Source organism: Monodelphis domestica, chromosome 5 (genome assembly GCF_027887165.1).
Source record: "Monodelphis domestica isolate mMonDom1 chromosome 5, mMonDom1.pri, whole genome shotgun sequence".
In the NCBI taxonomy this organism is placed as follows: domain Eukaryota; kingdom Metazoa; phylum Chordata; class Mammalia; order Didelphimorphia; family Didelphidae; genus Monodelphis; species Monodelphis domestica.
Genome location: NC_077231.1, coordinates 134,151,413 through 134,164,351, shown reverse-complemented (window position 1 = coordinate 134,164,351; position 12,939 = coordinate 134,151,413).

Below are 12,939 nucleotides of genomic sequence, written 5' to 3'. Positions count from 1 at the left end.
GCCCAGATATTCTAGAACAAGAGGGAAAAGTGGAGATTGAAAGAATACACAGATCACCTCCTTTACTTAATCTCCAACTGACAATACCCAAGAATATTATAGCCCAATTCAAGAACTATCAGACCAAAGAAAAAATAGTACAAACTGCCAAGAAGAAGTCATTCAAATACCATGGAGCCACAGTGAGGATAACATAGGATCTAGCTGCATCTACACTGAAGGACCGAAAAGCATGGAATATGATATTCCAGAAAGCAAGGGAACTAGATCTACAAACTACCCAGAAAAACTGACTATATTCTTACAGGGGAAATTATGGTCATTCAACAAAATAGAAGAATTCCAAGAATTTATAAAGAAAAGACCAAACCTGAACAGAAAATTTGATGTCCAAACACAGAATTCAAGAGAATCATTAAAAGGTAATTAAGAAAGGGGGGAAAACAAAAACAAAACAAATCAATAAACAAAGAAACTTTTCTTAAGAGAACCAATAAGTTAAAATGATATGTATTCGTATAAGAAAAGAGGTTATTGATAACTTTTAAAAATTGTTATTATCACCTGGGCAGTTAGAAGAATTACACTTAGAGGGAACAGTGACAAACGGTATAGGATGAAATGAGAAGACATAAATAGGTATACATATATATGCATAAATACATACATATATATATGCAACTAGAGCTAAAAAAAAGAGGTTAATACTAAAAGAAATGGGAAAAGAAACAAATAGCAGTCAATTTATAGGTCACAAAGAAGCTCATGGTGGGAGGGGGGAGAACATCAATACACTGGAAGGGTAAAGAGGTTGGAGGTAGGAAATACTCAACTCTTAAGTGCATTGAAATTGACTGAAAGAGGGAAGAACAATCCAACCCATTGGGGCAGAGAATAGATTTGCACCCTATAGGGGAGTAGAAGGGTAACACATGGACTGGTGGGGTGGGAAACAGTACAAGGGAGGGAGAGGGTAGGGAGGTAGTTTCAATAAGAATGCAAAGAAAATAAGGGGGGAATAAGAAAGAAGGGGGGTAGAAAGGGAAGTAAAATAAGGGTGGGAACTAGGGGGACTGATTAAAAACAAACATTGGTGTAGAAGGAAATAGTGAAAGAAGAAAAGGCAGGACTAGGAGTAGAAATCAAAGTGCTGGGAAATAGATAGCAAGTAACCATAACTCTGAATGTGAATGGAATGAACTCACCCATAAAATGCAAGCGAATAGCAGAGAGGTTTAGAATCCAAAATCCTACCATATGCTGTCTACAAGAAAGACACATGAGTAAGGTACATACACATAGGATGAAAGTAAGAGGATAAAGCCAAATCTATTGGGCATCAACTGATAAAAAGAAGGCAGGAGCCACAATCATAATACTTGACAAAGCCAAAGTAAAAATAAATCTATTTAAAAGAGATAGGAAAGGTAAATACATCCTGATAAAAGGCAGTAGAGGCAATGAGGAAATATCAGTCCTCAACATGTATGCACCAAATGGCATGCATCCAAATTTCTAAAGGAGAAACTAGTAGAGCTGAGGATGAAATAGATTGAAAAACTATACTAGTGGGAGACCTGAACCTTCCTCCATCCGAAGTAGATAAATCAAACCAAAAAATAAATAAGAAAGAGGTAAGAGAAGTAAATGAAATCTTGGAAAAATTAGAGTTAGTAGATATATGGAGAAAAATAAATAGGGACAAAAATTAATACACCTTCTTTTCAGTAGCACATGATACATTCACAAAAATTGACTATGTATTAGGGCATATAAACATTGCAAACAAGTATAAAAGAGCAGAAATAATAAATGCAACCTTCTCAGATCACAATGCAATGAAAATAATAATTAGTAAGGGTACATGGAGAGGTAAATAAAAATTAATTGGAAATTAAACAATACGATTCTCCAAAACCAGTTAGTTAAAGAACAAATCATAGAAACAATTAATAGCTTCATTGAAGAAAATGACAATGTTGAGACATCCTTTCAAAATGTATGGGATGCAGCCAAAGCAGTACTCAGAAGGAAATTTATATCCTTGAGTTCATATATTAACAAATTAGGGAGGGCAGAGGTTAATGAATTGGGCATGCAAATTAAAAAAACTAGAAAGTGAACAAATTAAAAATCCTCTGATGAAGACTAAATTAGAGATCCTAAAAATCAAAGGAGAAATTAATAAAATTGAAAGTCAAAGAACTATTGATTTAATAAATAAGATTAGAAGCTGGTACTTTAAAAAAACAAATAAAATATACAAAGTACTGGTCAGTCTAATTAAAAATGAAAAGAAGAAAACCAAATTGACAGCATCCAAGATGAAAAGGGAATCCTCACCTCTAATGAAGAGGAAATTAAGGCAATCATTAAAAACTATTATACCCAATTATATGGCAACAAATATGGCACTCTAGGTGATATGGATGAATACTTACAAAAATATATATTGCCTAGACTAACAGAGTAAGAAATAGATTACCTAAACAACCCCATATCAGAAAAAGAAATTGATCAAGCCATCAAAGAACACCCTAAGAAAAAAATCTCCAGGTCCATATTGATTCACAAATGAATTCTATCAATCATTCAAAGAACAATGAATACCAATAGTATACAAACTATTTGACAGAATAAGCAAAGAAGGACTTCTACTAAATTCCTTTTACAACACAAATATGGTACTGGTGCCAAATTCAGGCAGGTCAAAAACAGAGAAAGAAAACTATAGACCAATCTCCTTAATGGATATAGATGCAAAAATCTTAAATAGGATTCTAGCAAAAATGAAAACTCCAGCAAGTTATCACAAGGGTTATTCACTATGATCAGGTAGGATTTATACCAGGAATGCAAGGATGGTTCAATATTAGGAAAACCATACACATAATTGACCATATTTGCAAGCAAAGTGACAAAAATCACATGATTATCTCAATAGATACAGAAAAAGCCTTTGATAAAATACAACACTCATTCCTTTTGAAAACACTAGAAAGTGTAGGAATAGAGGGACATTTCCTAAAAATAATAAACAGTATATATCTAAAACCATCAGCAAACATCATCTGCAATGGGGATGAACTAGAAGCCTTCCCAATAAGATCAGGAGTGAAACAAGGATGCCCATTATTACCTCCATTATTTAACATTGTACTAGAAACACTAGAGAAGAAAAAGAAATTGAAGGTACTAAAATGGGCAATGAGGAGTAAGCTATCACTCTTTGCAGATGATATGATGGTTTACTTAAAGAATTCTAGAGAACCAATCAAAAAGCTAGTCAAAATAATCAACAACTTTAGCAAAGTTGCAGGATACAAAATAAACCCGCATAATTCATCAGCATTTCTATATATCTCCAAACCAATTCAGCAGCAAGAATTAGAAAGAGAAATTCCATTTAAAATCACCCGAGACAAAGGCAAGAACTATATGAACACAACTACAAAACACTCCACACAATTAAAACTAGATCTAAACAATTGGAGAAACATTGATTGCTCATGGGTAGGACATGCTAATGTAATAAAAATTACAATCCTGCCCAAATTAATTTACTTATTTAGTACCATACCCATTGAATTACCAAAAAACCTTTTTTTTTTTACTGAAGTAGAAAAAGCCATAACAAAGTTTATTTGGAAGAACAAAAGATCAAGGATATCCAAGGAAATCATTAAAAAATGCAAAGGGAGGAGGACTTGCATTCCCAGATCTCAAATTATACTATAAAGCTGTGGTCATTAAAACAATATGGTACTGGCTGAGAAACAGAAAGGAGGATTAGTGGCATAGACTTGTGGTAAATGACTCAGCAAGACAGTCTATGATAATCCCCAAATCCAAATTTTTGGGACCAAACCCAGTATTTGATAAAAACTGCTGGGAAAATTGGAAAACAGTATTGGAGAGATTAGGCTTGGATCAATATCTCACACCCTACACCAAGATAAACTCAGAATGGGTGAATGACCTGAATATAAAGAAGAAAACTATAAGAAAATTAGGCGAACACAGAATAGTGTACTTGTCAGATCTTTGGGAAAGGAAAGACTTTAAAACCAAGCAAGAGCTAGAAAAAATCACAAAATGTAAAATCAATAATTTTGATTATATCAAAATAAAAAGGTTTTGTTCGAACAAAACCAATGCATCCAAAATCAGACGGGAAGCAACAAATTTGGAAACAATCTTCATTACAAAAACCTCTGACAAAGGTCTAATTACTCAAGTTTATAAAGAGCTAAGCCAATTGTACAAAAAAATCAAGCCATTCTCTAATTGATAAATGGCAAGGGACATGAATAGGCCATTTTCAGTCAAAGAAATCAAAAGTATTAATAAGCACATGAAAAAGTGTTCTAAATCTCTGATAATCAGAGAGATGCAAATCAAAACAACTTTGAGGTATCACCTCACACCTAGCAGATTGGACAACATGACAGCAATGGAAAGTAATGAATGCTAGAGGGGATGTGGCAAAGTTGGGACACTAATTCATTGCTGGTGGAGTTGTGAATTGATCCAACCATTCTGGGGAGCAATTTGGAACTATGCCCAAAGGGCGATAAAAGACTGTCTGCCCTTTGATCCAGCCATACCACTGCTGGGTTTGTATTCCAAAAAGATAATAAGGAAAAAGACATGTACAAAAATATTCATAGCTGTGCTCTTTGTGGTGGCAAAAAAATTGGAAAATGAGGGGATGCCCTTCAATTGGGGAATGGCTGAACAAATTATAATGTATGTTGGTGATGGAATACTATTGTGTTCAAAGGAATAATAAAGTGGAGGAATTCCATGGGAACTGGAACAACCTCCAGGAATTGATGAAGAGTGAGAGGAGCAGAACCAGGAAAACATTGTACACACAGACTGATACACTGTGGTACGATCAAATGTAATGGACTTCTCCATTAGTGGCAATGCAGTGATCCTGAACAACTTGGAGGGAATCAATGAGAAAAACCACTATCCACATTCAGAGGAAACAATGTGGGAGTAAAAACACGGAAGAAAAACAACTGCTTGAATACATGGATTGAAGGGATATGGTTGGGGATGGTGATTCTAAATGAACATCCTAGTGCAAACATCAACAACATGGAAATAGGTTCTGATCAAGGACACAAGTAATACTCAATGAAATTCCAAGTTGGTTTTGGTAAGGGTGGATGGAGGGGAGGGAGGGAAATAATGTGATTATTGTAACCAAGGAATAATGTTCTAAATTGACTCAATAAACTAATTTAAAAAACAAACAAACAAACAAAAAAAAAACCAGCATGCTGTGATCTGCTCTCATAGTTCATCAGTTTTCTCTGGGAAAGTGAATAGCATTTTTACCCCAAAGCCCTTACCTTCCATCTTAGAATCATTACTGTTGGTTCCCCCCCCCCCCAAAAAAAAGAGGAAAAGTTAGGCAATAGGGTTATATGATTTGCCCAGGGTCACATAGCTAGGAAATGTCTGAGTCCAGATTTGGACTCAGGACTTCCTGTCTCTAGGCCTGGCTCTCAATTCATTGAATCACCTACCTATCCCCAAATGGATGACATCCTTCTTCTTGAGTCCTTTGAAATTGACTTGGATCATTGTATTAATCAAAGTAACTAAGCCTTTCATGGTTGATCTGTTATTAATGTTACTTTAGGAAGTTCTCTTGAATTTATTTTGCATTTGTTCATTTAAGTTTCTGAAACCGCCCTTATATCACTTATATATATATAAGTGAAACCACATGTATCACAATAGTATTCTATCACAATTATGTTCCACAATTTCAGCAATTCTCCCATTAATGGACATCCTCTCATTTCCAAATTCTTTTCCACCACAAAAAGAACCGCTGTAAGTGTTTTGTACATATGGGTATGACAAGCAGTTTTTTTTTTTTTCATAAAAATGGCTTCTGGATTTTTTTAAACTAGTCATCTCTTCCACCTTTAAGAAGTTTATGGGACACTTCAGAGGAATCAATAACAATGGTCATCTCCATCTGGAGGTCTTTTTTTTTGTTTGTTTGTTTTCTGAAGTCTTAGGCTATTTGTCAAAATAGCATTTTAATCCCTTTTCCCTTTATTTTTGCATGACTTTTTACTTCATTGTAATTCATCTTGTTTTATTGGAATTTGATCCTTGACACATACCTTCCGCACACCAAAAGATGCTGCAATAACTTTAATCAGTATTGAAGTTTGTACTTCAAAAACTACCACTTTATATTTCAATGAGGTAATATCCATTCTTTAAAACCACAGAATTAAGAACAACAGAAGAGTACAGGGAAACCCATGTGTATAACAGAAAATCTGTCTTCATTTTAATTCAGTTAAAAGCTTTTATGTACTCAAATTGTCTGTTTCATTTTTTATTTTCTCCCCATAGCCATAACCATAGGGTTGTGAAACATCTAATTTCATTTTTCTACCTCTTAAAATTCTGTAATCTGTTAAAATCATATCCACTGTGTGTTTTTAGTGTATTTTAGCAAAGGAACTACAATTTTGAGTTAATTGTAATTTCTGCCATACTTCTTTCTCATTTTTTATCAACTCTGGCCATAAATTCTTCTCTTCTGCTATAATTTATGTAGGTCACTGTTTTCTATTGCTTCTGTTTCATTTCTAGCCTATTCCATTTTTTTGCTTTTCTTTTCTGTTGTTGGTCAGTCATTTCAGTCATGTCTAACTCTACCTGACCACATTTGGGAGTTTTTTAGCAAAGGCACTGGTAAAATTGAGTGATTGGATAGGTAAATTTCATTTATCTATTTATCTACTTATAAATTATAGATAAACAAAAGATAAATTTAAATTAGATAGGTAAATTTTAAATCTAAGTGCCTTAGCAAAGGCACTGGAGGGGGTTGCCAAGTCCTCCTTCTGCTGATTTACAGATGAGGAAGTGGAGGCAAACAGGGTTAAAGAACTTGCCCAAAGTCACACAGGTGTACCTGACTTTCCAATCAGAATTCTATCTATTGTGTGACCTAGGTGCCTTTTCTATTTTGTAACTACCACCAGAAAGTTTGACGACTACTTCTTATTAGTATTATTTGAAATCTGATGATGCTATTCTTTTTTTTTTTGTACCTTTTCTCACTCTCCTCTGAAATTTCAGACTTGTTCTTTGAAACAAATTTTGCTGTGAAAGTGTTCAGTTATTTCTATATCTATATATATGTGTGTTCGCTAATGAAATTAACATGTGCAAAGTGCCTTACAATTATTATCTCATTTGATCCTCATAATAAACCTAAGAGTAATATGCTATTATTATCCCCACTTTACAAAAGAGTAAACTACAGCAAATAGAAATTAACTGACTTGCCACAGGTTACACTGAGCAGTGGGTATCTGAAGCCACATTTGAACTCAAGACTTCTTCACTCTAGACCTGGTGCCCTCCATTGCACCACCTAGCTCCCTACACCCACAGCACTTTGGTATAACACTTAATATTTAATTTGATTGTTATAGAACTTAATATTTAAATTAATTTAGGTATTGTTATAATTTTTAACATCCTCTAATTATCGTTATTTCTGTCAAGAGTATTTGTTTCATGATTGTATTTATATAAATTTTATGTGACTCTTGCTTGGTAAATTCTTGAATAATTATAATCTATAGCCTTTTATTTTTTTTAAACCCTTACCTTCTGTCTTGTAATCAATACTGTGTATTGGTTCCAAGGCAGAAGAGTGGTAAGGGCTAGGCCATGGGGGTTAAGTGACTTGCCCAGGGTCACACAGCTGGGAAGTGTCTGAGTCCAGATTTGAACCTAGGATCTCTGGTCTCTAGGTCTGGCTCTCAAACCACTGAACTACCTAGCTGCCCCTCTATAGCCTTTTAAATGGAATTTCTTTTATATTTTCTTCCCAGGTTTGAGGAGTGTTATAGGGAAATACTGATGATTTTTCTGAATTTATTTTGTATACTTCAATATTATCGCAACTGTTAATAGTCTGAATTAATTTCTTTGTTGAATCTTTGGCGTTTTCTATATATGTCTGTATCTGCAATACCTTTAATTTGTAGCTTTGATTCATCTTTGTTCAACGTTAAGCCTTTGATTTTGTTCTCATCTCCTTGCTATAACTAGCATTTGTTATACTAAATCAAATAGTAGTTGAAGGAGAGGACTTCTTTGTTTTATTCACCTCTTTACTGGGAAAACTTCTAGTGTATTTGTCCAAAGCAAAAAAAAAAGTGGAAGATCTTGGTTTTTAAATGTACAATTTGGATTCTATTTAAAAAAAAAAACTTTTGAATGTATACCCTTTGGGGAAGTATTGCTGTAAATGGGCTATGAATTTTGTTAAAGATTTTTTTCTTTTGTTATTGAAATAATTGTGTTCTCATCTTTCATGGTTATATAACTAATCATACTTACTCTTTTCTGAAGGCTAAATTATCCTTGCATCTTCAATATGAATCTAAACTAGTCGTGGGAATTATTTCATGGATTTATTTCTGCAGACTCCTTCCTTATAAGGATTCCATTACAAATTTTCATAACAATGGGATTAGTAAATTGGGTCTATAATTGTTTTTTCTGTTTTGCCTCTCCCTTATTCGTCAGGTATTCAATCAATAAACACTTATCACGCATCTCCCCTGTTATAGGCATTGTGCTAAGCAATTGGGTAGATGCAGAAAGGTAATAGACAGTTCCTGCTCTCTAGGAGTTACCGATCCAATGGAGAAAAGTAACCTGAAAGCAGCGGTGTACAAAGGGCAGGCTCCGGAAGACAGCGGCTTTCGGGGAGAGCGGTTCTGACTTCTTGCAGCAGATGACACTTTGGTTGGAACTCGACGGAAACCAGAAGAAGGTGAGGATGAGGAGAGAAGCCCTCCAAGCAGGAAGAGAGAGCTCCTGAAGATGCAAGGGCTTGGGAGAGGGATTGTCTGGTTTGAAGAGGAGCAGGGAGGCCAGAGTACCTGGCGGGTCACCGCATGGGGAGGAGAGGAAAGTGAAAGCGAAAGGGAAGATGGGAAGAGGCCGGGTTATGACGGACTCTGAACACTGCCCAGAGTTGATTCATATTTATGTGGCTATCAGGACCGTGTTCATCTCCTAAAAAGAGCTTGGTAGAGTAACTCACTTTCTTTGTCAGGAGTGTCGGGTTGCCGTCCTACACTACATAATATTTCCTAATTTTGTGACGGCTTTTGTTATCATTTGCTCATTTTCTGCTTATCTATTCACATGTTCCTGTGATTGATGAGATGGGAGGCGTTCATGTTGTCTTCCTTCTTTCTTCCTTTACTCCTCTGATTCATTTAGAATTGTATCTGCTTCATCCCACTACACCTCAGTACTCCTCGGTATTTGGTTCCTTTTCCATTCACTGGTAGCCCTGTTCTCCTATTCAAAGGATCAGGAAATCCTGGGGATTTTCAACAGTCTTTGTATAGACAGGAAAAAGGTGTCTAAACTTCTGCTTTATAAAACAGCCAAGGGAAAAATGCAATCTTGTTCATACCTGCCTTTTCCTTAGGAAAGGAAGCCTCTTCCACTTAATAAAATAAAAAAATGATATTCATGTAGCAATTAATATGTGCCAGGCACTGTGGTAAACATTCATAATTAATTCTCATTTAATTTAAATATCAACCATGAGAGTCAGGCACTATAATTATCCTTATTTCACAAAGTAGAGTACTGAGGCAAAGATAAGTGGCTTGCCCAGGGTCACACAGTAAGTGTTTAAGGCTAGATTTGAACTCAGTTTTTGTAGACTCTAGGACCAGTGCAGTATCCACTGGGCCACAGAAGTCCTCTGCGGTATGCTTCCCTCCCCACAGCCCCCATCCTTTGTATTATTGACTCGCTACCACCCTAATTTTCTGCTTTCTTCACCACAGGGCTGGGAAATTCAATGTGCTTCCTCTGCTGGTGGAAGCGGTGTCGGACTATGTTCTGAGAAGGGATAAAAGTATAAAAGACACTATAATCAAATTTTCAAATATGGGACTACAGAGACTCCTGTTGCATGTGTGGGACACAGTAATGGGGAGAAGATCCTTTATGCAGCAGTGTATGGAGCTATTGTTGGCCTTCTATTTTAGATGCAAGTTAAATAATTTGGTTCTGTGGTGTTTAACTCAAATAGAAATAAAGGTCACTAAACAGTACATAAGGATCCCTGCAGGGCATGTATTGACTTAGTTTTAAATGTAATATTATCTGTTTTCTTGTATTTTTATTTATTTTGTTAAATATTTCCCAATTACATTTTAATTCAGTTTAGGCCATATGTTTGACACCTCTACTTTAACTGACACATTTTGTGGGGTGTTTTGAAGTGGTGGTAGTGGTGGGAGTTTTGCTGAGTAGCAACCACTTAGTGCTCCAATATTTTGTTTGAATTTATTTATATTTTAACTTTTTCTATGTCTTCACTCTGAAATTAGTCTGAAACAAATTAGGTCTACACAATCAGACCCGTATCTTGGTATATGACAAGAGGCTTGGTGATTGTGTGATGATTGGGTGTCTGAAGTAAGAACATAATGAGTTAGAGAAGGTTAAAAAATATTAGAAAGATGGATGTAGGTCAGAAGAGGAAAGGGAGTATTTTCCTAATAGATTTCTATTTTCTGTTCTGGGTTCAGCTTGACCGAGTCCAATCTCTAGGTAGTTTATAATGGAGGTTAGAGCAAAATGAAATTCTCTTAGATCATTCAGCAGTTAACAAAAGAAGATTTACATAGCTATAAAGGGAAAAGGATATTCAACAAGGATTTGAATGGAGGACATCTCCAGTAGATTCAGCTGCACAAATCTCTCTTCTCTGTATTGTTCCTTGTTTTCCACCTCCTTAAAAGACAGTTTAGTGATTCACATAGTAAGGCTACCAGGATTGACACCAATAACCCAAACCTTTAATTTCATGAGCCAATAAAGTCTTGATGATGTTTTCAATACCTTTTGTGGAGAAATTTACCTAATCTTACATGGAGGTAGGTTTTGGAAGTTGTTTTCACCACTCTCTATCTGGTTAGGGGTTAAAACTTCAGAAATGACAAGATGCCACGATGAGAAAGACTAAGAAAAGGAGCTCCTCCAGCTTTCCTGTTCCTCATTTTCCTTTATACAAGTGCTCCTTGGTATTAGAGTTGCCTTTTATTTAGTTTTTCTTTGGAAACAAAAGGAAAGAAGCCAGGAGGGATTTTTTTTTTTTATTTAGTAAATTTAGAATATTAGTCTTTGGTTACAAGAATCCTATTCTATTCCTCCTTCCCCTACCCTGACCCTTCCTGTAGCCCACACGCAATTCCACTGGGTATTACATTTGTCCTATTTCCATGTTGTAAATGTTTGTACTAGGATGACCATTTAGAGTCTACAGCCCCAATCATATCCCCTCGACCCATGTATTCAAGCAGTTGTTTTTCTTCAGTGTTTTTGTTCCCACAGTTCTTTCTCTGGATGTGGATACTGTTCTTTCTCATAAGCCCCTCAGGATTGTCCCGGATCATTGCATTGCTGCTAGTAGAGAAGTCCATTATGTTCGATTGTACCACAGTGTATCAGTCTCTGTGTACAATGTTCTCCTGGTTCTACTCCTTTCACTCTGCATCAATTCCTGGAGTTCATTCCAGTTCACATGGAATTCCCAGGAGGGATTTTTAAAAGATTATTTCTTAACTATATTTTTTGTTAGAAAAAGAATTTCTTTAGTCTTATCTAATTACATTAATCATAATCAGTTTTCTTATTTAGAACCTGGCATTATTAAAGGCTAAATCCTGTCTATACTTAGCTTTAGTTTTATGTCACATCACATCCCTTTTGGTAATAAGGCAACAGAGAGGAGTGTATGGTATAATAATAAAGTATTACAAGGTGTATTATTATTGTACATACAATAATAATAGTCCCAGGGTGCAAAGAGAGATTTTTGAGCAAAGTGCAAGACATTAGGGAGTCCTAGCTGTGCAGTTATTATAATCTAGCTACACATTAGTTATATCACTTTTGTAAAGGGTTTTTAAAAAGAATTACAATATAAATTGTTTAAAAAAAGAAAACATTGGGAAGTATTGTAAAGAAAATGCCAATTTATGAAATCATTTGACTATTTTTATCTTCATTATAGTTAATGTTACAGTGGATGATAATTTCCCTGCCTGTTGGAGACTGGTTAAAAAAACACTTCTAAAATTGGGTAAAATATTATAACAGAACTTACTTTTCTTTAGCTAATACTCAAGAAGATGATTTAAAGGAAGGGCTCCTTAAGCAAACTAGAAGAATAAAGAAGAAATGTTTAAGCTTTCAGAGATGGCAGCATTTAAAGTTTTCAATTCAGAAACTTAGCAGTTTATAAGGCTGTCAGTAAGAAACATAAAAACTGCAAATTAAACTAAATGTGACTTAAAGGCTTAATATCTATATTTAACTATATGTAGGTGGTTCAATAGAGAAGTAGGTCTATTAGTATTGTACTATCTTTAGACTAATTTTGTCTAGAGGCCATCCCAAAGAATATTCAGCCTATAGTTTTTTCAGCATTTACAAAATATTCAGGCTAATCATTTAGGGGCATAAAAATCAATTATAATAGCTATCAGGGAATGAATACTGAGATTTTCTACAATAGAGACCTGTTATATGGGGAAAGAAACTTTTAAAAAGAGTTTAACTGCCCTTAAAAGAGATCTGTGAAGGAAAGTCAGTATCAAAATGGGTTCGGAAGGAGATTTTTATTCCTTAATATAACACTTAATACTTGGTTTGTAGCAAGCATTTAAGTAGTTATTGAATGAATGAATAAATGTAGTCATTGTCTCAATTCAGAGTTCCTTAACACAGTGAACTATTTGTTGAGGAATATATGGAAGGGGAATATAAGGCTTGACTCATAATGGTAGATCTTATACACATTATTTGAGTACATACAATTTATTTTTAAGTAGTTTG